The sequence below is a fragment of the Lissotriton vulgaris genome, chromosome 3_1, assembly GCF_964263255.1.
Source record: "Lissotriton vulgaris chromosome 3_1, aLisVul1.2, whole genome shotgun sequence".
Lineage (NCBI taxonomy): Eukaryota > Metazoa > Chordata > Amphibia > Caudata > Salamandridae > Lissotriton > Lissotriton vulgaris.
In genome coordinates, this window is record NC_141689.1 from 1,008,823,767 (window position 1) to 1,008,851,614 (window position 27,848).

A 27,848-nucleotide genomic window follows, 5' to 3' on the forward strand; every position below is an offset into this window, starting at 1 on the left:
AATTACAAGCAAGGGAGTAAACCCATAATTGCTCCGTTTTCATCTGCATATTTCACCTTCTGAAGGTGAAATCAGGCACAGGAATGGGGAAAGCATTCGGAAATCCGTACAGAAACCCCCATTTCTGCCATTATTCCTTTTCCTATAGGGGTTGTCCCTTAATGGGTCTGCATTACTGCATGGTGGAATTGATGATATCTATTGTATTTATTCTTCTAGATGCATTAATACCGATACAAGAGCCCCACACATGTTGAGAGTGGGCCTAGAGAGGGACAAGAGGATGGATAAAGAGTTCAAAATATGAGAGGACAGGTATACGCATATTTTAATATTCACAATCTTTGCTGAATAAATCATGTTTGCGATAGAGAAAAGATTGGTGTCAATGCTTTATTAATCCATGGCCTCTCTTTAGAAAAAGCACATGTTCTTGGAGATGGTACACTTCAGTCAGCATAGACATTCAATTACTGCCATCATTGAAAACTCATATATCCGTAACAATACAGTACTCTTTGTATGCACATACACGTATTGAATCATTTGCCTTATTGCTATAATGACACATTTGCAACAATGGAATTGAATGTTATTATTTGCGAATTCTTGATTTCATATATTAGAAATATAAGAAAATGCTATGCATTTTTTTGAGTTAATGTTCTCTGCTAAATATTATATTTTACGTTTTGATTTTAGGACTTTGATTTGATTTGATTTATACATTTGTAAATCACAAAAATGCCCTGGGGCGTCTTGGCGCTGCAGACAAGTGGGCCGAGTAGGTTGCCAATGTGATGTACATATATTAATTGGAAAAGAGCCAAGTTTTTAGCTCCTTTCTGAAGGATAGTAGCGTAGGGCTGGTCTTTATGGCGACCAAGAGTAGGTCCCATGTGTTGACTGTCCCAGTGTGCTTTCTGGGTGTTTGCAGAAGTTTGCTGTGTGCATATCTTAGGCTTCTAGACAGCACATACCATTTCAAAGGAGTCCTCAGGAATTGAGGCCTGCTGCCATGTAGTGCTTTGAAGGCTAGGCATTGGGATGTAAACTTAATTCTTGTGTCCACTGGAGCTAGTGAAGGGCTCTTAGACTGTGAGAGACTGGCTGGAACCTAGGGATATCCAATATTAATTTGCCTGCCGCGTTTTAAAGATGCTGCAACCTTTGTAGATGCTGAGATTGAATCTCCAGGTAAAGGGTGTTGCTGTAGTCCAACCTGGACAAGGCTAATACTGTAACCAGTGTTTCTATGGAGTCAGGTGTGATGAAAAGGCAGTTTCTCCTGATCATGTTTAGGATGAACTAAATAGTTGAGGAGAGGGTAATGATCTGATTGTTGAATGTTACCTTGTCGTCAAAGAGGAATCCTAGATTTTTGAACTCAAGCACTGGGGCTGGGCAGTCACTCAAACTGGAGGGCCACCATTGAGTTGACCAAAAGGATGAATCAGAGCCCAGCATCAGGACCTCCATCTTTACACCGTTCAGTTTTAGGCAGTTGGACCTCATCCACTGGTTTACCTGTGTCGTGCAGCTGTTGAAACAGTCAGCTGCCTCATCAATGTTACTTGAGACTGACACCATTAACTGGGTGTCATTAGCATAGGAGACCACTGAGGAACTACACTGAGTGATTAATTGAGGCCAGTAGTGCCACATATACATTAAAGAGTGTGGGCTCAGGGACGAGCCCTGTGGTACATCACAAGGAAGTCTAAAAGGCTCAGAGGAAATGGCTTTGCATTCTGCTGAAAAGGTCCTATTGGCAAGAAAAGATGTCAGCAGCGTAAGCACGGTGTTTCTGATCCCCAACCCAGATAGCCTGCTGGCTAATATTTCGTGGTTCACTGTGTCAAAGGCTGCCTATAGATTTAAAAAAATCAGGGTGGCCTTGCCCCTGTGTCCAGTATTACTCTTAGTTCTTCTGCAGCAATGAATGGAGGTGTCTGAGTTCCAAGCCCCTCCTGGAACCCGTACTGTGAGGGATCTAGGAGGTCTCTGGAGGTAATAAATGCAGTGAGCTGTGCATTTAGTATTTTTTCCAGCACCTTATTTATGAGGGTACTTTGCATTGGTGAATCTCTACATGTGTATATCTACATCTAGCCCTAAGGGCTCCTTATGATGTCGGGCAGAAAGCCTCTGTCTGACAGTCAGAATCTTCCCGACTGCTTCAGAGCCCTTCTGACCAACTCTGTTGTTTTACAATTTGACTGCCCAATTACTATATTTGCTGTTGGAATGTAAACCGGCCGGTCATTGCGATCGGTTCTGACCGTCTTCCGGAGTATTCCTGTTGGTTGGAACTGCACTGTAAGCCCAGATGGACAGCATTTTTGCCATCAGGATTATGATGTTGGTTTCCTACAGCCTTTCCACGCCGGCCTTTCACTCACAGAAAGGCTGTCGGACAGTGTCTTTGGGAACCCCTGGCAGGACCCCTCAGCCTCAACGGCCTCTGGTTGGTGGACGAGGGAGTACCTAAGGTACCCCCCTGTAAAACCCTCCACTGTGTAATGTAATGTAATGTAATGTAAAGCACATTTCTATAGCGCTCCTAACACTCCAGGGAGTATCTTGGCGCTCCCCATTGGCATCACCCATTGGTGCCTGTGTGGCAGGCACCAATGGGTGACAGCAATAGGGTGCAGGGTTTTACACACACACCCCATTTCCATATAGGTGCCTGTGTTATGGCCGGTTCTCTGGTGTAATACAAGTTCCCATAAGAAACTATAGGAATTTGACCGAACAGTGTTCGGTCGCATCGCAATCCGGCAGTCTGAACCACCGACCGCAAGTAGGTTAGCCCCGAATCCGAGGTGGTGTCAGGTGCAAGCTTTCCGCCCGTCATTGTAATGAGCCCCCTAGATGCAAAGCTCCTCATGGATGGATTTCACCCTTTTCACATGTAGATTTTCAACTAGATGTACACATATGGGTGTTCAACCCCTCAGATGAGAGATTAGAGGCTCTGACAACTAAATGTTTAAGAGTGAAATTGCTATTAGTAACTTTTCACGTTTGTGGAGATCTTTGCCTCCAAAGAGGTGGTCTTCCTATAAAAAGTATTAGGAAATTGTAAGAAAATTACTTTTAAATTAATTTAAATTAATTTAATGGCGGTCAGCCCACCATAAAAAGGGTGGTAGACATGTATGTAAGGGGGCTCCACCAAGGCCCACTGCCACCTCTGGGCCTGGGGCTGCAAGTGATGGGCACATGTTGTGGCACCCTAGAATTGCACACCCAATCCTGCACATCTGCTATGCACAAAATCATGCATGCCACACCATGCAGGAATGTGGCATAGGTGTTGTCATGGCGGCGGTATGCTGTTAAGGCTCTCCTATGAGCCAACAAAGCCACCACTGCTAGAGCGCTGCAGCACCACCCACCCGCCCTGGAGTCAAGTTGGAATCTGTCAGACGAGTGCCCCATGGGCTTGGCAGTCATACCTGGGCGCAGCTGTGGTGGTCCTACAGGAAGACTGCCAAACTTGTAATGAGGACCTAAGCTAAAACTTTAAAATCTTGTCTGGTCGAAGGCATGAATTGATCCAGCCAAGGAGACAACTTCCCAGGGTGCCAAATTTCAACTTTTACCACTGAGCACTTTTCCAGCCAAAACTAAGGGCTTCTATCAGACTTCTCCAATGGCTATCTCACTTTGATCACTTTCCTCAGATACAGCATGCAACCTTGCTCAATGGAGGATTTCAAATTCCATTTCAGAGACTACATCCTATAGTAAAAGCGTTGACTGGGACAAACCAACTTGGCGTATCAAGTCCACATTCGATTGTGGTCAGTCTGAAATCGCACGTAGGTCCCAGTGTTTCTCACACAATGATTACTAATTAGTTCTTTTTTATCCTGGCATTTGTCATTTTGGTGTCATTTTGCTAATTAAATTTGCCTCTATTTTCATAGTTTAGTATTCAATTGTGTTATGTATTTGACTTTTTAGCTGCTTTGGTATTTCTAAATGCCTTCCAAATTTTCTCAAATTTAACCCTGTTTGCTCTGGGCCCTTGCTATCAAGGTCATAATTTGGTTTACATTATTTAAGCCTTTGCCTGGACCTAACAGGTTAGTTATTTTATTACTAGTGAGGGACTCTTAGACCCCCAACTAATAATTAACTTTCTTACTTTGCTAAACCATATACTTATGTGACCGTTGATCTCAAGATCGAAGAGGCAGTTCTCCTACATGCATTTTTGAGAAACTCAAGTAGTACTACTTTGCACACTTATTTCTACTGCAGCTTGTGCCAGAAAAAAGGGTCTACAGCACTAGCTTCAGTAGAAAAAAAGCACATTGTGCACATACATGCACTGTGGAGTGCCTGGCACATGGTGCATGGATCTGTGGGGGGACTACATGTGCCTCCAGGGTCACTTAGCAGTGGCTAACGGGGAAAGTGTCCCTACTTGGGGCCTCCAAAGTACGTTTCCTTCTGTCTTTTCATGACGGTGAGACTGCCATAAAAAGACAGTCGAAAAGGGACATCCTAATCAATTGTAGTGATAGTATTTCGATTGCTGCCTTACTGGATCTTGAATCCCGTCAGAGGCATGTTGAGTAAATACCAACAAAGCAAGTAGTTTTACTGAAGTTTAATGGTACAAATGAAGCACCGCCTGCATGTACATCCACTGTCAAGGAAGATCGACTGTAACTGACCCCCAACACAGTTGGAGCCAACAGAACATTAACTACACACTAAGGATGTCTCGAGTGATGCACAATTGAATAACAACATCACTCGAGACCAGATTGAAATAACAACAATGGCACGAGTCGGCGCGAGTCCATGCAGAGAAAAAGCACGAGCAGAACGTCGCACTCAGCATGTACTCGCGCTGACTCGTGCAGTACAACACAACACACCTTCCCCCCTTATGAAAAAAAAACACTGTACATTATACTTTTTTCATAATAAAAGCAACAAAATCAGATAACCACTTTGGTTTCTTAGTGACTCTTTTTGGTAAGGGCACAGTAGCATCTTGACTGGTGGAACTGTAATCTAAACTCGCAGTAGTGGTGAGAGTAGAATCCTGATTGGTAAAACCACCACTTGAACAGCAAGGTAAGACATCAGTAACATGAGAATCCTCATCCAAAAAGGAGAAATCAGGATGTTCAGGAACAGGCTCGTTACAGTAAACATCCTTATTGGCCTTGAGGATAGCAATTCTACTCAGATTCCAAACCTTATTGTTGGATAGTCTCACAGAGTTTTTCAAAACTTCCGAAACTTCAAAAGGACCCATAAATGAACTTTCACCTTTCTTGACCTTCCATGGTTTCTTGACCTTTACCATCATGCCAACTTCTACCTTGGGGTCTTTTCTTGAACCACATTTCTCATCAAAGTATTTTTTGTTTGAGGAAAGGGTGCGAATGAGATTTTCCTTGACTAAACCTAAATCCACCTTGGAAGGAGTGGATTTCACCAACCATGAGGGGTTCACTTTTGTCCTAGGAACTCTCCCTCTCATGATCTCAAAAGGAGAGTACCCAGTCATAGAATTTGTGGTTGTTCTGTACATCCATACTTTCTTAAAAATCTCTACTTCCCATGTTTTATCGTTGCTACTAGTGATCTGTATGGCTCCTTTAAGAACCCTATTGAATCTCTCTATAACCCCATTTCCACTGGGATTATATAATGACGTAGTGCAATGAACAATGCCAAGTCTCGAAAAATAGTCATTAGCCTTCTTGGAGATAAATTGTACACCATTGTCAGATATAATCCTTACTGGTAGTCCTTCCTCAATAAAAACTTTATCTAAGAAACACAGGACTGAATCAGTGTCTATTTTCTGAACAATTTTGATAATAGGCCATTTTGAGAAAATGTCAATGGCTGCTATAACGTACTTAGATTCATAACCAATGGGACCCATTATGTCTATGGCAATGGTTTCCCAAGGATTACTAGGGATACTATGTGTACTCATATTGGGTTTCAAAGTAACCAGAGACTTGTCAGAATTGGCACATACCACACAATTTCTGACCGACCTTTCAATAAACATGTCCATCCCCGGCCACCAAAATAGATGTTTAACCTGTTGTTTGGTTCTGACCATGCCACTATGACCTTCATGACCCTGCATGACTATAGTTTTCCTTAAACCTACTGGAGGTACGATGCGCTCGCCTCTTTTAATGATGTTCTCACAACATGAGAGTTCTGACCTTACTTCCCAGAAGCTTCTCAATTCTGAACTCAAACACTTCTTTTCAGGCCAAGTACTCACTATATAACCGGCAACATTCTTTAACACTGCATCATCCTCAAATTTCTCTTTCCACAAAGTCTGATCAATGGAAATGGGACCCTCATCATGGATCATGGCAATCTGGAAATTGTCCCATTCATTATGCAAATCCTCTTGAATAGGTAAAGGCATCCTAGACAAAAAGTCAGCAGAAACATTTTCTCTCCCTGGTAAATATTGTATGTTATAAATAAAATCCTGCAAACGCATGGACATGCGTGCAATTCGGGCTGAAGCTCTTAACATGCCTTCTGTAGTAAGTAACCGTACCAACGGTTTGTGGTCACTCCTAAGAGTGCATTCCTTACCCCAGACAAACACCCTGAAGTGTTCTAAAGCCCAAATGCACGCTAAAGTCTCTCTTTCTATTGTTGAATACTTTTCCTCAGCAGAGGTAAGTGCCCTAGAAGCATGTGCAATGATCACTTCTTTTCCCTCCTTATTCATTTGAGAAAACACAGCACCTAGTCCTTTTGCACTAGCATCAGTAGTAATGATGTTTTCTAGAGAAGGATCAAAACAGGATAACGCACTTGCTGAGCAGATAGCATTTTTAACATCACTGAACTCCTTCTCACATTCACTAGTCCACTCAAAAACAACTCTATTTTTGATTAATTGTCTGATATTATATGTTCTGCACGAGAAGTCAGGTACATACCTAGCGTAGAACTCGACTAACCCTAAAAAGGACCTTACATCATCTTTAGATAAAGGATGAGGAGCCGATTTAATGGCTTCTAAAAGTGAAGGTTTGGGCTTGATACCTTCTGCACATAATTCATGGCCTAGGTAATTTACAGAATGTACACCAAATTTGCATTTCTCATGCTTGATGGTAAGGCCATGTACATTAAGTGCATTCAAGACTTCTTCTAAAGCTATAATATGTTTATCTTTATCATCATTGAATACCAAAATGTCATCTTGAAAACAGATGGCATGTTTACAGTCCTTCAAAATATCTTGCATGACTCTCTGGAAAATTGCAGCTGCGGACGCCAATCCAAAAGGCATCCTGTTGAATCTGAAACACCCAAATGGCGTAATAAATGCTGTCAAATCCTTACTCTTTTCACTTAACTCTATCTGGTGATACGCAGCAGATAGGTCAATAGTTGAAAAAATATTAGATCCCCCAACCACAGATAACATTTCGGAAATGCGGGGAAGAGGAAACTGGTCTACAATAATATTATTGTTAAGATGGCGAAGGTCAATACATAATCTCACCTTGCCATTAGCTCGCCTGGCAACCACTATGGGCGAAACCCATTCGGAGGATTCTATTCTTTCTATTATACCTCCTTCCACTAAAGCATCTAATTCATTCTTGACTTCCTCTCTGACAGCAAAAGGAATATTACGAGCTTTATGTATTTTGGGACACGCATTCTCTTTTAAGCGAATTTCATGCTTAAAGCTGGTTAACTTTCCGATGCCCTTAGAAAAAACATTTGGGAATTTACTCAGCATCAAAGAAGAAATCCCATTTTGCTCATCAATCAACATTACTGGAGTAGGGCTATTAGGATCCAGTACGATGTCAAGTTTGCCAAAATCAAACCAACTTAGAACTGAAGGACCCTTCTTTGAAACATACAACTTTGCAATGCACTTTCTGTTCTTAAATCTGAAAACTAAAGTTCTGAATCCTAAAATATCTATCCTTCCACCAGAATATCCTTCAGGATTAATGTCACTTTCTTCTAAGTGGCTGCCAAGTCTAGGTACAAACAATTTTTTCCAGACAGATTCACACACTATGGAATAAGGTGAACCAGAATCTGCATACATGTTAATCTTTACACCTCCGATAACCATGTCACACAATGGCTTTTTCTTGATGGAATGGTCATTTACATTTAAAACAGCAGAATCTTTTATGTTTAAAACGAATAAACAGTCATTGGAGTCATTTGTGAAATCATCCTCATCACTATTCTCATTCAATTCAATACATTTGACTTTTTGGTTGACATTACCCCTTCTGCAGGCAGAAGTAAAATGTCCTTTCAAACCACAATTGGAACATTTCTGTTTTAAACCAGGGCAAGTTTTGTCATTAGCCAAATGTGATTTGCTGTTGCACCTAAAACATTTGAGATTAATCCTTGATGTTTCAGGATTTACTTTGGAAGAAAATACTTGTTTCTTCTTGAAAGTATCTCTATTTTTACTATCATATTTTTGATTAATTTTTGCAACAACATTCTTACTGACGGAAGCATCATTCCCTTTGACCTGTAATGCACTTCTACAAGAAAGCTCAGCCTTTCTAACGATTGACAATACAAAGTCTAAGTTCTCATCACCATTAATCCAAAGTCTTTCCTGTATAGTCTCATTTTTAGAGTGCATGACTACTTGATCCCTTATAAGGTCTTCTTGTAAGTTTCTAAATTTGCAATCTAGAGCTAAAGTTTTCAAAGATGAAACAAAATTATCTACAGTTTCATCATATAACTGTTTTCTCTGGAAAAACTTGAACCTAGAAATACCTATACAGACTTTGGGAGAACAATACTTATCAAAATCATAAACAGCTTTGTCAAATACATTCATGTCACCACTAGCTTGTGAAATGGGGAGTTGATTGAAGGCTTTTAATCCTTCAGGACCCAAACTGTGTAAAAAAATACCCTTTTTTTCTGGAGCTTTCATCTTACCATTTGCATCCAAAGTCTCAATATAATTTAAAAAGTAAGCTTTCCATTCAATCCAAGGCATACAAGGGGCACTACCAGCAGACCAATAACTTTGTGGAGGGGCAAGAGTATAACCTTGGGCACACATAGTGATAAAAATAAATGGTACCAAAAACACAATAAGTAGTTAGACTTAGTAGAAAAATAATTAAATAAAGTACTTGAATGTTGATGGAGAGAAAAAAAAATTATAGGTAAACCAATCCTGGAAATTCAGAATAATTTTCCTGTGTTCAGATGAAAATTTTCAAAAGTCTTCTTGAACTTCAGATCACCATCCGTTTTTTTTTTTTTTGCTTTCCAAACTCCTAAACCGTTTCTTTTGTGAAGATCTCCTTCTTATACACGAAGAGATAGGAGAAAAAAAACGAAGTCACCTTGTCTGTTTCATCAAAACAAGGAAACCAATGAGAAACGGGGTCTCAGTTACCATGAGGAATGGAGCAATAGCTTCTGTTTTGTGATTAACCAATCCGTGTGTAGAAAGATTTCACCAATGCGATGGTAAACAAAGGTGCGCACAGATGAGATAAATCCTTTCGCTCCTCGATCGGAAGCTCAGCTTCACCCGGAAATTCAGCTCCTCGAGTAATTGGTGATCGCTGAGATAGATCCTTCGCTCCTAGATCGGAAACTCAGCTTCACTCGGAAATTCAGCTCCTCGAGTGAAAGTGATCGCTGAAATTAAGATACCAATTGAAACGGAGGCGTTTTCAAAGTAAGTGGATTTCCGAAAAATACGTAAATAAGTATGAATCCAGGCAGGAAGTGCTTCTTTAAAGGTTCAATTCACCATCCTTCGTCGCCAGATTTGTTGAGTAAATACCAACAAAGCAAGTAGTTTTACTGAAGTTTAATGGTACAAATGAAGCACCGCCTGCATGTACATCCACTGTCAAGGAAGATCGACTGTAACTGACCCCCAACACAGTTGGAGCCAACAGAACATTAACTACACACTAAGGATGTCTCGAGTGATGCACAATTGAATAACAACATCACTCGAGACCAGATTGAAATAACAACAATGGCACGAGTCCGCGCGAGTCCATGCAGAGAAAAAGCACGAGCAGAACGTCGCACTCAGCATGTACTCGCGCTGACTCGTGCAGTACAACACAACAAGGCAGCTGTCTTTTCCCCAAAGTCTGCAGTCCTAACACATGCATCAAAATCTTGATGGTCGGGCCAATGGCCTGCCTGTTGGGCGGACCATCATCGGCGGCCTTTCGGTGGCATTCCACCCGACATCATAATAAGGCCTTAGTTTGTTTTTGTTCTATTTGCTAAGCAGCAATTTTCTATGAATGGCACAAGATTTATTACAATAAGTATAAAAAATGAACAGATCATTAGCATTTCTTGATGTGTTTTTCATAATCCTATGACACTAAGGGCCCGATTCTGTCAGGAGTTGCTGCCACTTAAAAGAGGTTTGGCGGGTGTGTGGTGTGGTGGTACCCATGATGGTGCTTCTTTCAAAGGCGGCGATGCCTTTAAAAAAGGCACCACAATATGAACACCACACAAGGTTCCTGCACAGCATGGACTGCAAAGTCCATAGTGCACAGAAATTGGTGTGTGTTAATACAGGCAGCATATCTTGTGCCCCCATGTGTGCATACACATGGTTTGAGCCCTAGGGGGACCTGCAAGACCCGGTTGTTTCCTCTACACCACAGTAGTCATGGTGTTGTAACTGCCATAAAAACCGTGGTGTTGAGAAAATAATAGCAAAAAGAAATATAATTGGCAGGACCGCTGCGGTCCGGCCAAGCATATTTGGCTTCAGGACCTTCGTGACACCTCCAGGGAACGCAGTTGGCATCGGCTGTCGAACCGGCCAAATCATATTGGAGTTGTCGGACCAGTGGTACGACAATGGCTGGACCACCACATCCATGACACCACCAGTCTGAGGGTCCTCAGACTACCAGACTCGTATTTGGGCCCTATATCTTTTGTAAATTAAAAAAGAAGAGACTGGGTTTTACCGGGTCCTAACCACAAACCCTACAAAAGTGCATTAGAAGGAAATATTTTTATATTTGTAAAGTTGCTGTGCCTCCAATAAAGACAGGACGCTGTACCTGGTTGTACGCTGTGTTTATTTAACGTCTTCTATACAGTGGGCGCCGAGTCCGTGCAACCGTGCTCCAGGGTTCGCTCCGTTTGCCTCGCTTGCTGCGCACGCATCCTATAAGATGGCCGCCGGCACGTCATGACGCGACGTGCAACCACTATAACGCCAACACTACATATCTCCCTTTTTTCCCAAACAATGTAACATGTAACTCACAGTCCGCCGCTCATATCAAAGTCCCTAAACCTAACTGGTCTCATTACTGCTCTTCCAGTGCGGGTCAGTCTCACCGTGGTGATCAGGGTACCTCGCTCCGAAGTCTCTGCTCTGCTCCCCATGTCGCTCATTTCCGCTTGACTTTCCGTCACCCCATTTCCGTTCATGTCTCTCTCTGCTCCCGGGCTACCTCCATATTCTCGCTCCCTGTTGACCTCTTCATTTCCCAAGCCCATCTCTCCGTCGAATTGTTCCTCTCTTGTCTCAGACTCCTCCACACTTCCCAAGTCCTGTCTACCTCGGCCCCACTGCAGTAGCTTGTTGCATCTCGCCATGCGGTCCTGGGACTAGATGTTGCCATCACTCAACAGGGCCGCTCTGTCATACACTTTCTTCACTTGCAGGCTTTACTATACTTGCTGTCTCCTTTCTTCTGCATCGTCGCCAACTTGACTCGTACCCATTCACCTTCTTCCAGTCCAGTATCCTTCACATTCCTCCGTCTGTTGTAGGGCTTTGCGTAGACATCTTGTGCCTTCTCTAAGTTAGCTTGTACCACTGCTGGTGACCACTTGCTCATTATCGTTTTCTCCTTCCACACTCTGTTGTCCTTCGTGAAGGGATCACGTCCTCTCATGATTCGGAAGGGACTGTATCCATTTCCTGTGGGGGTAATCCTGTACACCCATATCATTTGCCATATTTCCTTCTCCCAGTCCTTATTGTTCGATATCGCAGCTTGCACGGATCCCATCACCACACGGGTAAACCGTTCTACCAGTCCATTTCCCGCTGGGTGATAGATCGACGTGTGCTTGGAGAGGATACCATTCCTTTCCATAAAGTTGGTCCATTTATCTGAGGTGAACTGAGGACCATTGTCGCTCAAGTTGGATTTAGGAATGCCCTTCCTCACGAACGTGTCACTTAAGAACTTTAATATGGTGTCTGTGTCCATCATCTCTTCCACTTTCATCTCCGGCCATTTCGAGTATCTGTCTACTAGGACGCATACGTATTTCTGTACACCTTGTCCGTCCAAAATGGGGCCCAGGATGTCGATGGACAGCTCCTCCCAATAGGTTCTGGGGAGGATCGAACCTTCCTAGCGCTGGACGCAATGGCTTGAGTGTCTTGTCTGCCCCTTGGCATTGCAGGCAATCTCTGACATGCCTTTCTCCTCTTAGGTCCATGCCTGGCCACCAGTAGCTTTGTTTGGTTCTTAGCTTCATCTTGACTATTCCCAAATGCCCTTCGTGGAGTAACGCCAGTAGTTTTGGAACTATGTCAACAGGGGGAATTACCTTGTCCCCTCTGTACATGAATACTCCTTGGTCATCCACCGACAGTTCCTCCCAGACTTCGTAGTACAGTTTCAGATCCTCGCTGATGTGTTTCTTCTCTGGCCATCCTTGTACTATGCACCGTTTCACTTCCTGCATGGTAGGGTCCCGTTCATATGCTTCTTTCCACTCTTGGTTACTGATGACCCTCTCCTGGTCATCTGTCAGTGCCACCATCTCTTCTCCTCCTGTTTGACCTTCTCCTTCGGGATCAATGGCCGCTGCTCTGCTCAGATAGTCCGCTACTCTGTTCCGGTTGCCGGGGATGTATTCCACATCATATCTAAATTCCAGTAGCTTTAATGTCATTTTCGAGATCCTGGGGGTGGCACTTGCATGTCCACTTGATGTTAGGACCTTCACTAAGGGCTTGTGATCTGTTTTTAATGTAAAGCGTGTGCCCCACAAGAATTGTCTGAATCTTGTCATCGCTCACACCACGGCCAGCATCTCCTTCTCGATGACGCTGTACTTCTTCTCTGTTTCGCTCAAAGAGCGAGATGCAAAGCTCAGCGTGTCCATTGTTCCTTGTCCCCGATCTTGCATCAACACTGCATCCAATCCTTTCTCACTGGCGTCCGTTGTGAGCACTGTCTTTCCGCGGGGATCATACCCCTGGAAAGGTATTGCTCCTATCACATCCTTCTTTATGCACTCGAATTCCTTTTGTGCCTCCTCCGTCCAGCTGAACACTGAGCTCTCCCTTGTCAACTTCCTCATGTGGTGCGTCTTTGTCACAAAATGCTGCACAAATTTACTATAATATTCAGCCATTCCTAGGAAGGACCGTACTTCCTCTTTGTTGGCTGGTGGTGGTGCTTCACAGATCGCCTTCACGTTGTCCGCCTTGGGGGTGATTCCTTGCACTCCGATTTCGTGCCCTAAGTAGGTCACTGAGTCCATGCCCAGGTGGCATTTCTCCCACTCCGCCGTGGGGCCTTTCTCTTCCAGCACCTTTAGCACCATGGTTAGTTTGACGTCGTGATCTAGTTTGTCTCGCCCCATCACCAGAATGTCATCCTGAAAATACTGGATGCCATCTACCTTCTGGAATAACTGGTGCATCAGTTTCTGGAATACCGCAGCTGCTGATGCTAGTCCGAACGGCATGCATCGAAATTGGTAGCACCCGAAGGGGGCAATGAATGAAGTTAACCTCCTACTCTCCAGGTGTAGTGCGATTTGATGACACGCTGAGGTCAGGTCGATGGTGGAGTACCACTTGATCCCTCTCGTCTTGTCCAGCATTTCTTCTATTCTTGGTAGAGGAAACTTCTCTACCACGATGTTCTTGTTAAGTTCGCGTAGGTCCACGCACAGCCTGACCTTTCCGTTTGGTTTCATGACTACCACCAGTGGCGCCAGCAACTCTGCGCACGTGATTGGCTCAATGATTCCTTTTCTTCCCAGTCCTTGCAGTTCTTCCTGTACCGCATCTCTTACCGCCAGGGGCACATTCCTCACCTTGTGAGCCACCGGAATGGCGCCTTCCTAGAGGACAATTCTGTGTGCAAACTTCTCGAGCTTACCCACCGTTCCTCTGAACACTTTGGGGTACTCTGCTTTCCACTTATCCAGGTTTGGCCACACCTCCGGCTCGGTGAGGAGGATCTGTTCCTTGCCTCCCGGGTCCAGTTTGATGCCGAGATCGCCCTGGTCTAGCCATCCCAGTACCGATGGGCCCTTTTCTGAGATGTACAGCTTGCAGTTGGCCGTTCGTCCTCTGAATTCAAATCTCAACGGCCGGAATCCCAACATGGGTATGCGGTCTCCATTGTACGTGACCGGTCGTATGCCTAGTCTCTCCAACCCTGGACCTAAATGTGGCTCCAATGTTTCTATCCATACCGTTCTCTGTACTATGGTGTAGGGCGAACCAGAGTCGGCCACCATGCTTATCAGCACTCCCCCAATCGTCATGTCCAATACTAGGTTGGTCGACCTTTTGCCGTCTATGCTCAACACTAGGTCATATATGAAGAGCACGGTGTCTCCTTCCTCCTGGTCCTCTTCCTCCCCAAACTCCTGTTCTTGGTCGATGCATCTGACCACGTTTCTGGAGGATTTCCTGTGGCACACTTTCTCATAGTGCCCTACGATTCCGCAATAAATACATTTGGCGCGAAACGCCGGGCACTTCCTGTCGTGGGCCTCAGGAGCCCAACTTCCGCATCTGTAGCATGATTTCTTATTGTTTACGGCTTGTTTTCCTGGAGGCCCCAGGTTCCCTCACCACCTGTTTGGTCCTTTCGGCATAGTTCCTTTGCTCCTGCCGTCTTTGCGGGGCTCCTCTTCTCTTATTCTGTTCACCATCATACTTGGGCCTGTTTCTCTTTTCGCCGCTTTCGTGCATCTCCGCGCCAATTCTGCTCTCTTTACCACTACCATTATGTCTTGCAACTTGGTGTCCCCGCTAGCCCACAACTTGTCCTGCACCCCGTTGCTCGTGGTGTGCATCACGATCTGATCCTTGATGAATTCATCCTGGAATGTGTCATATCTACACGTTGCTGCCAACTTTCTTAGTGCCGTTACGCACTCTTCCACTGACTCTCCTTGTTTTTGCTTCCGCTGCTGAAAGTTATTTCTGTCTATCAAGATGCACACCGTTGGTTTATAATGTTCATTCAAGTCCTCAATTGCATGGGCATACACATCATCATCCGTACTTGCTCGTTGTTTGGGGGTCAGATTCTTGAAGATCCGGAGTCCCTCCGGGCCTAAGTTATGCAATAATATTTGCCTCTTTCTAATGCTTGAGAATTTCTCTTCATTCTCGTCCTATAACACCTCTATAAAGTTGTCGATGTAGTCTCTCCAGTCTTCCCATTGCATGAGTGGTTCCCCTGGCTTAAATAGGAATTGCACCGAGGCCGTTGCTGCTGACGCTTGCGCACTCATCTTCTCTCGTTTTACTGTGGGTGAAGTGTTGTTGGGGCCTCTGGGGCTGCCTGGTGCGCTGTTTTCTTCTGGTTCCTCTGTCTTGGTTTGGGGGATCTCTATGTCTGCCCCTATGCTCTTCCCAGGGGTCGCCAGTGCTCCTGCTCTTGGTTGGCTAGCGTAGCTGGTGATAGGGTGTGCTGTTTCCCCCGGTAATCAGGTGATTGCCCTTTATTGTGCCTGTGGGCTCTGCTGTGCTCTCTGACGTCCACTTGCCTGTTAGCGTAGCGATTTCAGGTGGCCCGCTCCTGTGTTGCTTCTGGCTCGTGGATTCTGGCTGAGGCTTGTCTGCTGTGCAGTTCTGCAACTTCTGTTTTTTTTTCCTCCCAGTGCAGGTCATGATACCGACCTCGTCGCCATTGTAAAGTTGCTGTGCCTCCAATAAAGACAGGACGCTGTACCTGGTTGTACGCTGTGTTTATTTAACTTCTTCTATACAGAGAGCACCGAGCTTGTGCAACCGTGCTCCAGGGTTCGCGCCGTTTGCCTCGCTTGCTGCGCGCGCATCCTATAAGATGGCCGCCGGCAGGTTGCGTCGTGACCCAACGTGCAACCACTATAACGCCAACACTACATAATTAAAATCTACTTTTTGCTAATATTCAGAGTTCGGGGTGTGGCCAAGATGGCGACCGGAGCAGACGCTGCCTAAAGATCTCTGCGGTCGCCCGTGAAACTATCCTACATCATCATGCACCCTTAATGGTATCCCCGACTGTGGTGGAGGAGGTAAGCCCAAAATTGAGGGGTCAAAGAAGGTCCCTGATGCGGTTTGAAGCGAGTCAGGCTCACACTACCCCAGGCACAGAGCAGGCTAGGTGTGGCTGGGAACACGGCGATAGCCATTTGACTGCAGAATAAGACTGCTGACACCTTCATTCCTGAACGATGCAGCTTGACGAGGCCATAAACCTACCTTGCTCCTTTCCGAAGTTTTACTTCTCGCTCCAGGGGAGCGGAAACAGCATTGCAGACAGGCCTAGTCGAGTGAAAATAGCTGGGGCCTGGCATACCTGAAGGCGGAGGTGCTGTGTCAGGGGAACACACTCCATACCTCACCGAGAGATGTGCGCTGGAGATCGCAAGTAAGCGAGGTGAGAAGATGACGAGTCCAGCTCACTGGTGTCAGAGCACCCCCTGAACTGGGGAGCACGAGAGGTTGTGGCCTAGTGGGCTGCGAGAGTGGCTGTGAATGGGGAGGCCTTGAAAAACCCATCCCCCAAGCCCCATGGAACTAACCTGTGGTACCTGGATCTGGGGGCAGCCCAGTGGTCTCCTGCTGTGGCTGAGCGATACAGAAGCGCTGAGTGCTGAAAGCCGGCATGGTGCAGAAGCAAGGGCACATTGCAGACCCAGCTTAGACCCTGTCCCTGTTGGTGACCGAGAGAGAAGACACGACATTGGAAAAATGGATCAAGGGGGCGCTCACTACAGCTGAACTTTCCTCGATCTTTTGTGAAGCGGGCACAGCGGGAGCCTGAGGCACCACCACCGCTGGGGCCCAACCCAGGATCCTAATAGCCAACATTTTAAAATTCAGGGATAGAGATTGCATTCTTAAAGCAGCCAGATGTGAAGGAAACCCTGCCTGTGGAAATTAAAAGGTCAGCATATTCCCAGATTTCACTTGCATGGTTCAGCAGCAAAGAGCATTCTTTAACGGAGTGAAACAAAAAATGCGCACTTTGAATCTACAATATATGCTTCTCTACCCTGTGAAGTTGAAGGTTCTTCATGCAGACAGGGCACAGTTTACAACCCTGGAGGCAGCATGTGATTGGCTGGAGGTCCATGGCGATGAGCGGATACCGTACAGGGGAAGAGAAATGGGGAGACCCCCAGCTAAATCCAGAGGAGGAAAAAATGGTAGCCATCTCAGGAAGTCCCAAAAACCCTCCAGTGGTGGTACGAGGGGATGGCTCCTTGGAACTGGAAAGAACAGGTTCTGATGGTGAGGGCAGGAATTCCCCTCAAATAGAATTCTCGGGCATTGGTGGAGGTGGCAGCTGCCATAGGCTTAGAGACAAGAACAGGTGACATTATTGAGGACACTCCGCAGCCGGGAGGCTCCTGAACAGATCGTGGTTGGTGCTAGCATCACCAGAAAAATGGCTACTTACAGAGATCGTGCCACGGACTAGGATACTCTCTTTGAACGACATACTGTGTCGCAGCAGTGCTTTCCTTCCACACCCAGAGGATGGAGAACTGACCTGGGAAGGAGACGGACAACACCTTCTTTTTCCCCCTTCCTGTTTATCTTCTTCTCAGCTTTTCTGTATTGTTTCATCTTATTTTTGTTCCTTTGTTCTTATTATTCTAAGCTTATTCTCTTAATTGGATTATTCTATGTTGGATAGTAGTAGATATGACTGTGTGAGTATGTTGCTATGATACTTGTAAGAGTGAGTGTGAGTGACGACAGAGGTTGAGATGGGCACGGCTGATGGACACATTGAGTCCGGGACGAGTGCCGTTCCTGGCTCAGCAGTAGATACATATCGGATGACTGCATGTGGCAGGAGTGTTAATGGGACGCGAGTAATGAAGTTTATGAGGAGTGTAAGTCTATTATTGTTTTGTTATGGGGATTTGATGACATATCAGATGGTGTTTGTTCATTTACAAAGTTTAAGGGCAGTGGATGGGGGATTGGGGATCATATGGGGATGCACGTTTTGTTCTTACTGTGTCTACCTGGGTGGTGGGTTCTTTGAAAGTTCAGTTTACAGTTCTCCTTGGCAGTGATGATGGTAGTGCATAGGCCATACGCACATTAGATAGGACAGGCATGGGCTGGATGGAATAGGACAACACAGAATCATGACATGGAATGTAAGGGAGCTAAATTTATTTGTAAAACGCTATAGAGTACAAACATATTTGCGGCAACAGGGCGCTCATGTTGCTATGCTACAGAAGACACATCTATTAGACACTGAGATACAGAAACAGTCGTTTGCATTTACCGATTCTACCTATGCCAGGAGGGTGGCAATCTGGGTAGCCCCACAGGTACCGGTTTAATTAAATAATTATGAGGCGGATGTAGAGGGCAGATACGTGATAATGCATGGTTAGCTCAATGGCGTGGAGGTATGTCTGGCAAATGTTTATGCCACAAACACAGATGATGGTGAGTTCTTTGGTGTCATAGAGCGCTTGCTCCTCCCATACATCGGGATCCCTCTTATATGGGCTGGTGATTTTAATTGCATACTGGATGCCTAAACAACACACCAAACTCCATATTTTGACTACTCTGAGTGAGGTGATGAGCAGGCTAAATTGGGTGGATATTTGGTGCAAAATGCATGTGGGCGAACAAGGCTATACTTGTTATACTCTGGCCCACGAGGTGTATAGCAGACTCAACCATGTTCTTCTCTCCCAGGAGTCATGTGGTGCGGTAGTGCAGACTGAAACACTGGGCCGGTTTTGGTCGGACCACGGTATTGTTGGAGTGGGGACTGAAGAGAAGTAGGGAGAGGGTCCCACTGTGGCATTTGCAGCCAGCCACGCTACGTGATTTGTTAGTTAAAGAGGAGCTCATAGAGGTCATTATGGGTTACTTCACCTCTAACTGGCTAACTACCAGGACTAGGAGTGTGGAATGGGATTCATTCAAGGTGGTCACTAGGGGGGCTGTTTGTCCAGGGTGGGGGCACCAGAAAGAGACTGGAGTTAGAACTGGCAGCCGCGAGGGATAGGCTGGCTAAGCTTAAATGGCTCACTCATGCAGGCGCAGTGCCAAGTCGGAGAGGTCTGGGATAGGTTGGACTTTCTAGTCCATCAGGAATATCTCCAACTCCTACACAAAGAGGGTGACAGATCTGAAAGCCAGCTGGCATGGTTATTAAAGTGGGAACACCCATCCTGCTGATACTGACGTTGAGCTACCCTAACAGAGACATGGCCACCACGCAGGCTAGCTGAAATATACAGTGGGGCCCTGGAGACGGAGTCGCCTGTATATAGTGAGTACCTCCCAGACGTTCCCCTTCCATGCCTCACAGAAGAACGGAGGAAAGAGCTGGAGGCAGCACCCCACCAGGAAAAATTGCATGAAGCGCTACGAGCCATGGCTCACTTTAAATCACCAGAACTGGATGGAATTCCTGTAGAATTCTACCCGACATATGCAAACGTGTTGATTCCATGCCTACTAGAAGCCCTACAGGAGACAGTCCCAATGTGATCAGACAAGATATGACCCTCTATACTATGTTACTGCCAATATATCAAAACCTCTCCCCCCACTCACATTTCAACACGGCTTGTTTAATTATTGATATATGGAAATAGATATAACTTCCCCCTCCCCCTTCTCCGTTCCTTCTGTCCCTTCCCTCCGCCATACCACCTTCTTTTTGAATACTTTCTTCAATCTTCGGAAGGCACGTACCACACAATTGTTTGCTCTAACATTTAATATGGCCTTTGTATTGGTGTGGTGATTCTGATGTTTCTATGATATTTTATTTTAAAAATTGCTAATAAAGAATTACAACACAAAAAAAAACATACAGGAGGCGAAACAGACTGGGTATCTGCCTTGATCCATGAGGGAGGAGCAGATAATCATGCTCCCAACGCCAGTCTGGACCATAGAGGGCCTGGGTGCATATAGACCTTTGTCCATGCTAGGAGTAGATGCTAAATTACTTGCTAAAGTTCTGGCCATAAGACTGGGCCGAGTTGTGACCTCATTTGTCCATGAGGATCAGTGTGGGTTCATACCTGGGAGGGTAACACACATTAATATACATTATTTCTCTCACGTCCTCCACTCAGGGGCTGATAGGGAAATCCAGGCTGCAATTGTTTCCCTGGATATTGAAAAAGCTTTTGATACATTACAGTGGGAATATCTATGGGAGGTGCTGAGAAGAATGGGTTTTCTAAAGGAATATATTGCATGTGTCAAACTACTCTATAACCAACCAAAATGGGGGTCAGGTATCAGAGATTACTAAGATCGAAAGGGGCACGCAGCAGGGGTTCCCGCTATCATCACTACTTTTGCTTTGGCAATGGAACCCCTAACTGTGAGATTGTGGAGAGACATGGCACCGTGGGGTGTAGTTGTGGATGGCCGCACACATGTGGTCTCATTGTATGCAATGATGTGCTCCTATACATTAGACAGCCAGAGGAGGTGATTCCGGTACTCCTGGAGACATTGGCCTTATTTGGTGCTGCCTCTGGCCTCCATAGTAATCATCGGACATCTATACTGTTTACGCTAGCTGCCCTCGCACGGGGGACACCCCAGGACCTTCCGAGGTGGGATTGATTTCGGAACGCAATTGCTTTAGATATTTGGGCATTCAGGTAGCCCACCAGCCAGATGCCCAATATGAGCTCAATATGGGTAGGGTCCTTGCTTACTAAAAACATTGATACAATTGTGGAACAATCTTCCGTTGTCTGTCATGAGAAGAGTGTCTGTGTCAAAAATTGTGATGCTGCCCCACTGACTGTATGTCCTGCAGAACTCCTTCTGCAGTATTCCAAAGTCCACATTTGATGCACTCAATAGCTTTCTGATTTCGCTGGTGTGGGGGGGGGGAACGGAGAAGAGTTAAGCTAGAGACGCTCAAGCTAGACATGGACGCAGTGGGCCTGGGTTTACCTGATTTTAGGTTATACTACATCGCAGTTACAGTATGCAGGGCAGTGGTGCATAAAAGATCGTACAATGGACAAAGGGCTACTGCGGGACTGGAATGATGGGTCACAGTTGCAAAGGTTTTTAATGATGGGCTTGAGGGTGCCCAGAGACTACCCCCATATAGTACGGCAATTGGCTGAAGCCTGGGAACAGGCAGTTAAATTGGTTCTCCGCAAGGCACCCTACGCTGCGGCACTCCAACTCCAGTGGCTATGGGGATTTCAGAACATTCAGGCATCTATGGAAATCTCAAAATGGTATGAGGGAAGATGCATAGCAGAAGGGGATCTGTATAAAAATGGAACATTACTGACCTTTAACAAAGCGCGTGAGATATGGATCACCTTCCAGAGGAGCCGCAGGAGTGGCGCACGTTGACAACACTGCTTGATGCAGGCTCTAGCAGGGCCCTAATTTCACACATATATAAAGCCCTGAAGGAGGACCGTACAGCTGATTTATCGTCAGTCACTGGAAAATGGGACATCGACTTACCTGTCCCAACAACAGATGGGGAATGGAAAATTGCTCTAGCACAGGTGACTGAAGCAACAAGTAATGCTATGTTTAAGCTCAATCAATTCCAATATTTGCACTGCACATACCTGACTCCGCTGCATCGGGCGCAGTTCACCCCAGGGCTGGTCCCATCCTGTCCCCGCTATGGCACAGACCCTGCCACATTTCTACATATGACGTGGAATTACATACGATTGCAGCAGTACTGAAAATGAGTGGTATAGACTCTTCGCTCTGCAACAGCGGTATCAGTCACTATAAAGCAGTGCTTGTTTGGCGTATTCCCGACTCCGAAGAAAGGGACATGGATACTGCTTACATTTGTGCTGCTGGGTAGATCCTAGCAAAAAGACGGATTGCAATAAATTGGATCCTCTCTGCGCCCACGCTGGATAAATGGTGCGCTGATATGCATGAGTGGGTTGTGGCGGAAGAATGTCGCTTCATGGCTGTAATAGTGGATGAGAATGCTGAGGGAGATTTGACAGAATGGGGACAAATGCTGACATATGTGTCCTCGACGATAGCTCAGAAAAACAATGAAACTCCACCTACACAATCACTCAATCAATCAATCGATCAAGAATTTGTAGAGCTCACTACTTACCCGTGAGGGTCTCAAGGCGCTGGGGGGAAAAAGGGAGGGTGGCGCTACTGGTCGAACAGCCAGGTCTTGAGTAGCCTCCTGAAGGTCAGCAGGTCTTGGGTCTGTCGAATTTTCAGTGGGAGGGTGTTCCAGGTCTTGGCGGCGAGGTGGGAGAAGGATCTGCCTTCGGTGGTTGTTCTTCAGATGCGAGGGACAACCACCGGCAATGTTAGCAGAACGGAGCTGGCGGTTGAGGATGTAGAAGAAGAGTCGTCTGTTGAGGTAGACTTGGCCCTTCTTGTGGAGTGCCTTGTTTGCTTGGATGAGGAGCTTGAAGGAAATCCTCTTGTTGACGGGGAGCCAGTGAAGGTCTCTCAGGTGGGGGGGTGATGTGGGTGTGGCGTGGTACGCCGAGGATCAGGCGTGCAGAGGTGTTTTTAATTCTCAGCAGTCGTTTGATGAGCTTGGCCTGGGCTCTCACATAGAAGGCGTTTCCATAGTCAAGTCTGCTACTGAAGAGGGCATGGGTGACTGTTCTTCTTGTATGTGTCGGGATCCACCTGTAGATCTTGCGGAGCATGAGGTGGGTGTTGAAGCAGGAGGAGGAGACTGCATTGTCTTGCTTGGTCATGGAGAGTGTTGAGTCGAGGATGACTCCCAGGTTGAGTGCATGGTCGGTGGGTGTCAGGGCTGCTCCCAGTGCCGTAGGCCACCAGGAGTCGTCCCAGGCTGAAGCTCTGGAGCCGAGTATGAGGACCTCCATCTTATCCGCGTTCAGCTTCAGTCAGCAGATCTTCATCCAGTCGGTGATGGCTTTCTTTCCTTCATTTAGGTTTTATTTGGTGGTGAGGGGGTCCTTATTGAGGGAGAGGATCAGTTGAGTGTCTTTGGCGTAGGAGAATATGTTGAGGTCATGCTGTCGGGCAACTTGTGTGAGCGGGCCACGTAGATGTTGAACAGTGTTGGGCTGAGGGATGACCCCTGGGGTACACTGCAGATGATCTTGGAGGCTTCGGATCGGAATGGGGGAGGCGTATGCTCTGGGTTCTGCCGAAGAAGAAGGAGGTGGTCCATTCCAGGGCCTTGTCTCGGATTCCTGCGTCGTGGAGGTGTGTGAGTAGTGTGCGGTGGCAGACTGTGTCCAGGAGGATGAGGGCCGTGGTCTCACCATTGTCCAGCTGGGTTCTGATGTCGTGGGTGGCGGCGATGAGGGCAGTCTCGGTTCTGTGGTTGCTGCGGAACCCTGACTGGGACTGGTCCAGGATGCTGTTTTCTGCACGGTATCGGGTTATCTGTCTGTTGACTATCTTCTCAATGACCTTGGCTGGGAACAGAAGCAGGGAGATGGGCCAGAAGTTCTTGAGGTCTCTCGGGTCCGCCTTGGGTTTTTTGAGTAGGATGTTGATCTCGGCGTGTTTCCAGTTCCCTTGGAAGGTCACGGTCTCAAAGGAGAGATTGATGACGTTGCGCAGGTGGGGTGCGATGGAGCTGCTGGCTTTGTTAAAGATGTTGTGCAGGAGTGGGTCTGATGGGGAGCCGGAGTGGATTGTGCTCATGGTCTTGATGGTGTCATCTATGTTCACGTTGGCCAGGCTGGCAGGGGTCGTGGTGGATGGTGTGCGGGTTGTCTGGAGTGTCGATGTCTGTTGGGGCTGTCTGTGCGTGGAAGCTGTCGTGGATGTCAGCGATCTTGCGGTGGAGGAAGGTGGCGAGGGAGACGCACAGGGCTTGCGATGGCGGGATGTCGTTAGTGTTGGAGCTGGGGTTGGAGAGTTCCTTTATGATGTTGACGAGCTCCTTGCTGTTGTGTGCATTGTTGTTGAGATGGTCTTTGAAGGAGGTCCTCTTGGCAGACCTGATGAGGTGATGGTGTTTTGCGGATGGCGTCTTTGTGGGCTGCGAGGCTGTCCGGTGTCTTTTCATTGTGCCGTTTCTTCACTCACTATCAGCACGCTGGCACCTGGCGTAGGAAATGCGAATGGCCCCACCACACCACTGCTACATTAATAATGCCAACATGTCTCCAAACCCAGATAACAAGCGCAATTACTGCTGATCGCTGCCGGGGCGAAGGGGGGGGGGGGTATTTTTTCTGTTTATGTATTAAGTTCAATATGAAAAAAACTGAAGCACAATGCAGTGTACAGAAATCCACTAGGTGAGTGGAGCTGCCCATAGGTTGGCTTGGGGCATAACTATCACAAAACAATGAAGGTCCTCATGTAAATTGTATATGACAAGTGATTATGATGTTATATGATGCAATGTTATTAATAAAAACAAGTTATTCAAAAAATATTCAGAGTTCATTTATTTTAATGGTCTACTAGATCAACAACAATAGACTAGGTGGACAAAAACACGTTACAGATCCTAAAGGAAATATTTAAAAATAAGTTTTAGAAAAGAGATTTGAAAATTTTACCCATAAAGACATTATTATACAAATCTAATCTAAATCTGATTAATGGATTACCAGACTGCATGACTACATAGAACATGGTTCTGAAATGATATTCCACTCAGGCTCAATCTCTGCTTGCTGGTCTGACTTTGCTGTAATGATTGTTTCACAAGAGGAAAAAGAAATCATCCTGTGCACATGCATTGTGTTTTCTGGGTCAATGATAAGTGGCGGAAGACACAGCGGTTAAGCAAAGCAGAAAGTATTCACAGGAGAATACAAAAAAGTGTCTTCGTGAGCTAGAATATTTTCATATTGTCTCTGGGAACATTATTACTTGAAATTGAGTTTTGGATATCAATTTGCTCACAAACCTGGCTCCTCATTTATCATGTTATAATGCACTGCTGCGCTACAAGCAAGAATAAGTTCTCTTTTTCAGTGGCTCATGGACCAGTGATCACAATATTTTTCCAAAGTATACTCTTTGCCTTTACATGAAATATGAAGTAGTCCAATAGTATAGGTTCTTGATAGCAAGAGGTTAGTGAGACGAGCTGGCAAATAAAGGGAAGGAAATGCACAGGTTGAGTATAAAGGCAATATATCTATGGCCTGATTACAAGCTTGGCAGTGAGGGAGCGGGACCGCCACACCACCGCCCTACTCTGCTAATCCAGTGTGTGCACTGCCCACCAGATTATGTCTTTTATAGTCACTGGCAGGCAGTTCGTTGTGTTCCCATGGCTGTGCTGATGAACTAGGCACCGCAATGGGAACATCAAAGGCAGTGCCTGGACGGCATGGACTGGTGTGGTTCATGCTGTCCAGGTAAAGGGGTGCATGCACACAGAAGGACACAACAGGTACTCCCCTGCATGCACCCTAGGGCCCAAATTCAACAAGGGGCCTGTAGGGTCCCCTGTGTTTCCTCTTCTGCCACAGATTTCATGGAGGAACCACCATGAAAATCGTGGCAGAGAGGAATCTTTTAATATATATATATATATGCAAAGCATATTAACAAATAAACAGCAAAAAATGTAAAATATTACCAGATTAATTATACAGAAAAATGTAAATAGTAGAAAAAAATATGTTTGACTAAAAAGTTCATTTTATTAAAAAAATCTATATATACAAAATATAAAATTAAATACAGAAACACATAATAATAATAACATATATTTAAAGAATATTAACACAGCTTTTGAATTTTAGGAATAAAAATATACTGTTCCTACTCCTGTCTCTGCAACAGTGAGGAAAGGGTTGGATGTTGGAGGGGTAAAATGTACTATTACTACTCCAGTCTGTGCAACAGTAGGGAAAGGTTTGGATTAAGGAGAGGTTAACATTGTGATTCCCACTCCAGTTTGTGCAACAGTAGGGAAAGCATTGAGCTCAGGGTGGGTAAAAATGACAATTCTCACCCCAGTCTGTGCAGCAGTAGGGAAAGTGTTGGAGTCAGGAGGGGTAAAATATACTATTCCCACTCTAGTCTGTGCAGCAGTAGGGAAAGTACTTAACTTCAAACACATACCATATTTAATAACTGTATTAGTTCACCAAAAATACAAAACTCTTAATACAAAATGTATATGTATAGATATTTAAAAACAATTAAACAATTTACATAAGTATACATTTTTTTAATAATTAATAATAAAAAATGGTATCCATGTATTATTCAGTAACATTTCCATACTCTACTCCAATATTCTTCTCAGTCCACAATTAAAACATAATTAAAATATTAAAGTATGGCACAATTAGCATATTAAATAATAAATACAATAATTAATAAGAAATGGATAATTAAATATTAATTCATTATGACTTAAATAACATCAGACCCTATTCCCCTAAAAACACATCAGCCCACATGTGATATATAAGTTTAATATGTTCATTAAACTAGTCATTTAATTATGAATCAATTACATATTTCAATTCAACATAATAATTAATTGGTATTTAATATTTACTTAATTAACTTCCCACTCTATACCCCTACAAACACAACTCACACTTAAAATATAACTTAAAATATATACTTTTTACCCAATTTTTGTAATTAATTGCAAATCAATAATAATTATACATTAATAAATAATTATTAATCAAGTATTACTTAATTACCTTTCCACCCTAAACTTCTACAAACCCAACAATCCACAGCAAAAGTGTAACTTAAAAGATATAATAATTAAACAATGTACATATTTAATTATCAATTAAATAACTTGTATTAATTGAAACTTCATTTTTTATAAATTAAACGTAATTAAAGTACCCACCCTATACCCCTGCAAATTTCACAACCCACTAAGACACTATAAACTAAAATTACCAATTAATTTAAAATGATAAATAACTTAAAAATACAAACTATATTTAAAAACATTAAACAACAAGTATGCAAACAATATATTTCATATACAACTAAAATATGGATTAAAACACATAAAGATAATCAAAAAATGATGTTTTTAGAATTATATTAAAAATGATATTTACAACCTATATCGTTTTGAAAACAATAATACTTATCTTGAAAAAATCGATATTTTTGTCAATGATATTTCTGCATCACGATATTTTAGACTCAATATTTTGTCCAAATATCCCACAGACATCACTTAGCATTGCAGGAACCGATGTGACAGCAGTTCCTGTCAATGTTTTAAAAGTTAGATGGATGGCTCTGTCTGTTTTTGAGAAATGCAAAACTAATGAACACATTCATGGGAATTTTGTACTATGGTGTGGGAGTGACTAATATTTATTTACTGTTCCTCGCCACCAGACTTTTCCAGGCAATAATGGACAGCAAACAAATCCATCTGATAGCCCACTCTAAATTGGGTGGGTGGTTGGATGTTGGGTGTGTGGTTGAATGGTTAACTTCCGACTGCTTGTACCTTGTCTAGCTGTCTGAAGAGCATGTCGGCAATGGAGCTTGAGGAGTCTGTGTCATCTAAATACTTTGGGCCTTATTTATGAGCCCCTTGCACCAATGGTGTTTCAGCAGGTCAGGAGACCATAGCAAAGTGCATATAGTCCCGACC